We start from the raw sequence: 4,314 nt of genomic DNA on the forward strand, positions 1-4,314 counted from the left end.
GATCTTTCTCTCCTAGATGATGAATACATTGCCCATATTTTCTTCTAAAAGTTTTATAACTTTTGCTTTCATATTTGTGTTTATGGTAATAAACCTTGAGTTAATTTTCGTGTGGAGAAGCAATAGTCAAAAGTTATTTTTTTTCAATTGATATATGCAGTTGTCTCTCAGCACCATTTGTTAGAAAGGCTATTCTTAGAGAGACACTGTGACTCGTTTCTATAATCCCAGCACAGAGGAGATGACAGGAAGGATTAGGAAGAGTTTAAGGCCAGCCTGGTCTACATAGTGAGCTGGAGGCTAGCTTGGGCTATGAAGTAAAATTCTGTCTCAAACAAATAAACAAAAGACTATCTTTCTGTCCATCAAAAGACTATCCTTTTGTCTTTTATCAATTGCCTTGATGATCTTGTCAATGATTAATTGTCCATATAAATGTGGGTCCTCTATTTTGTTTCATTGGTCTGTCTGTAGGTGGTCATTCAGAATCTTGAGGTCAAGTGGTGTCAACCTTCTGACCTTTAGTTTTTTCTACAAATTGTTTCAGTTCTTCTACTATATTTAATATTTTTCAGCAATATTTTGGGGTTTTGTTTCCAGTACTTGAAAAAATATTTGTTCCATCTTCCATTAAATGCATTTCAACATATTTTATTTATTGGAGTGTTGTAATGGAATTGGGTTTTAGTTTATTTCTCTCTGCTTTTATGGTTTTGTTTTTTTTTTTAGTTTTTCACAAGTGTGTATTGCATGTTGAGCATATCTCCCCATGCCCACTACCTTCCCTGTTCTTGACCTCCTCTTCCCATTAGTTCCCTCTGTCTCTCTAAACAGCTTTACATCTACTTTCATGCCATACACACACACACACACACACACACACACACACACACACACACTTTTATGTACCTATGAAAAAGCTGGGAACTTACATCTGAGAGAAAATGTCTATTTGTCTTTATGATAATGGATGACTTTGCTTAACATGACTACCTCTAGTTGCACTTATCCTGAAAATGATAAAACTCTGTTGCTTATGGTTGAAAAAAATCCATCACATATATACATAGCATTTTCTTTACCTGTGGAATTGGCTTTTAAAATGCCAATTTCTAATTGATTGTTTTTACTATATAAAAATGCAGTGTTTTTTTTTTTTTTTTTTTTTTTTTTTTTGCATGGAGGCCTTTAGTGAGAAGTGTTTTAATGGACCAGAAAGAATGAGCTGTGAGAGAGTGGGTTCAGTGAGTCAGCCTATGTGTGAGCAGCAAATGAGGGAATGAACAGAAACAGAGCTGACACGGACAGCACTCGCTCCCTGCACAGCACTTAGGTGGACATTTTCCATACTTAACTTCTGCAGCACGTTGTGAAGTCATTCAGAGTCCATATTTTGCAGACAAGGAATTATGCAACACCACATGTAGCAAGTGGCAGCCAGATTCCACTCAGAATCTCTGAGCTCTAAACACACAGGCTCTTCCCAGAGCCACTGCAAAGCACTGGAGAGTCCTGTGATGAGAACTCACAGAGCAACTCTACAGAGAAAGGCCAGCCTGGGTTACAGGTGCTGCCTCTTGCCTAGCCTTGCAGGCAGGAGATTGGAGGGAGGTGTCTGACAGGTGGCCCACCTATTCCTTCTGAGGCTCAAGTTCAGTTATCCCTGAGCATGGCAGGCTATGGAAGAGAACCAGGGTCTCAACATATTGGAGAAGCAAAGCAGAGCCAGTGGGTCAGCATGAGTCCAGTCACGTGTTTCCATAGAGCCTCCCTGGCTGGGGAAGTTCATGAGCAGATTGGTAGAGCTCTGAGAACCAGCCCTCACCACAGGAGAGGCATGCCCCTCTTGAAGTCTGAGAGAATGATAAGAATTTAAACCCAATACAGGAAGGTACCCTTTGTACCTAGCTGCCCCAAACTTGCCCAAACATGCTCAACACTTAGGGCAGTTTTTGCAAATGAGATCCCAAGCCGCTCAGTTTTATCCAGCACCTCTAAGCTGAGGCTCAAAGTTCTATAATCTAAACCCATGTTTGTGAGTAATCCCCTAATTAGGACATTTGGAGAAATACAGAGTTGGTGGGGATATTGCTACTTTAACAGATTAGAAAGGAGCTTATGCACTGGGTAGACTGAGATTAGAAACAAGCTCACAGGTTGGGTAGAAACAAGACAGATTGCCTCTGCGGTATGCGTTAAACTCAGGTGAGTAAATTAGTAAAGAACCTACAGGTAGAAAGAGCTTCTCTTGGAGAGGGGCAGCAAGGCTCTACGAGAGGCTGGCTCCTTGAGGTACTGGATGAGGCTGGAGTGAAGCAACATGGAGAAAAGACAGGACTCGGGCGTGAATTTCAACATCTTTGAAAGAAAAGCATCCCCGCTCTGATTCTCCAGAATTGCTAAAGTCAGATCATGGGTCTTGGCAGCCCGAACAGGCTAGCTTGGCCACCTGTCTTCAATAGGTTGATTGAACAGAAAAACAAGGAGAAGGCCCAATGCCGTACGCCCTTTCCGTCTTTGGGATCCTGATATAAGGGTTAGGTTAAATGGAGGGTAAGAAAGATGCATAAGCAGTCCTGGTCCAGCTGTGGTCACTGACCCATCAGTGTCCAGCTCCAGTCTGTCCCTCAAGACGGTCTGACAAGTTTTAGAATGGCGTAGAAGATGTTCCTGGAGACAAGCTCCCCCTCCGACTGGCATCAGGCTTCAGCCTTTTCTTCTCTTAGTATGAGAGATCCCTGGGGAAATTCCGGTTCCTTGGGGACTGCTGACGGTCAGAAAGAGAGGAATAAGTGTCTTTTTAGAATATCTTTTCTCCTGCCAGGAAAGTTACAGTAGCAGCAAAAGTTACCCAATGAGTCAACCGCAGTGGTCAGGGCGAGACGAACACTGCCTCTGCCTTTTAAATGATGGATCAGAACTACCTCAGACCTTATTTCCATTATACTGTACTTTGTTTAGCCTTTTGACACTGATGTTCTCACGTGTGGGAAAGGATAGGAAAAGGAATTCCAGCAGAGGATGGGAGAGAAAGGAGAGCAATTGAAATACAGCCAAGTGTTAGTACAGAGCACACAAAACAGAAAGAGCTTTGCAGGACCAAGTGGACCCCTGGTGATGGGGACACACAGAGGCTCAACCTGGTGGTCCACAGCAGGGGCACTGTGCTGGGGAGCAGCCAGGCCCAGAGGGTGGGAGGTCAGATTCACAGCTGACATTTGGAACAATCACTCCTGAATAGCCACCTTCGCTCACAACAATCTCTGGCCCTCCCCTCAACTCCTTGACTCTTAAAAGCCCGGGTCAAGAGCCTCTAGGCTTTTTTTGTGACCTTTTTCTGCAATGGTGGTTGCCCTGGAAACCCCTGCAGCTGGCTCTTGGCCTCCCAAAGCAGGCACTGTAATGAGAATCTCAGGCAGGTTTGTTCTGCTCCACCAGTTCTGAGGACAATGGGTGGAATGCTGGCCAAACAGCTCTGGTTTCAGGACCTGTCCCCGGGACACTCCCCACAACTCACCAAAGTAAGGGAGGGAACAGGATCTGGGAGGAGAGGTGAGGAGGGGGACGCTGCAGAAGCTGAAGGCAGCATGACTCAATATGGAAACTCCCCATCACGACCTTTCTGGAAAGGGGCCGATGCTAGTTACAGGGTGCTGTGTCTGTGTGGGATTATGTAACAAAGATTGACGTCTTTTGGGCTCTCGCTCTCTCTCTCTCTCTCTCTCTCTCTCTCTCTCTCTCTCTCTCTCTCTGTGTGTGTGTGTGTGTGTGGTGTTCATGTACACACGCATGTGAACAGAGGTCAGCATTGGTGTCTTCCTCAATTGTTCTCCACCTTATCTTTTGAGACAGGGTCTCTCACCAACCAGAGAATTCACTGGTTCAGCGAGGCTGGCTGGCCAACAAGCTCCAGGGATCCTTTTGCCCCTGCCTCCTAAGCGCTGCGATTACAGGTGTGTGTGCTACCCCTAGCTTTTTCTATGATCACTGGGGATCTGAACCTCGTCTCCAAGCTTGCATGGCCAGTGCTTTCCTAAGTCACCTCCCTAGGCCCAGCGCTCACACATTTCATCACTATATTCTTTCATTGTTTTTAAACAGTAACTTGCATGAAAACACACTGCTCAGATCTGTGAATGACCCAAAGCACAGAGAGAGAGATAATCTGTTTCAGATAACACAACTGATACTTAGAAAACAAAACAGAACAGTTAAAAAAAAAAAAAAAAACTCATCTAGATAGGAAAATGGACTGAGACTCATCAGTTCAAGAAAAACATAAGGAAAACTGTCTGCGTGGAAAATGTCTTAAGT

The 4,314-nt window shown here is 44.3% G+C and overlaps 1 long non-coding RNA gene across 1 annotated transcript; it reads right to left on the reverse strand.

Moving 5' to 3' along the window:
• Positions 1-2,345: 2,345 nt before the first annotated feature.
• On the reverse strand, positions 2,346-3,611 carry LOC131911437 (uncharacterized). Its single transcript, XR_009379368.1, has 2 exons — positions 3,518-3,611; positions 2,346-2,767 (listed from the first exon to the last, which is right to left on the reverse strand). It is a non-coding gene; the product is annotated as an uncharacterized LOC131911437 (long non-coding RNA).
• Positions 3,612-4,314: the final 703 nt, after the last annotated feature.

The sequence above is a fragment of the Peromyscus eremicus genome, chromosome 5, assembly GCF_949786415.1.
Source record: "Peromyscus eremicus chromosome 5, PerEre_H2_v1, whole genome shotgun sequence".
Classification (NCBI taxonomy): Eukaryota; Metazoa; Chordata; class Mammalia; order Rodentia; family Cricetidae; genus Peromyscus; species Peromyscus eremicus.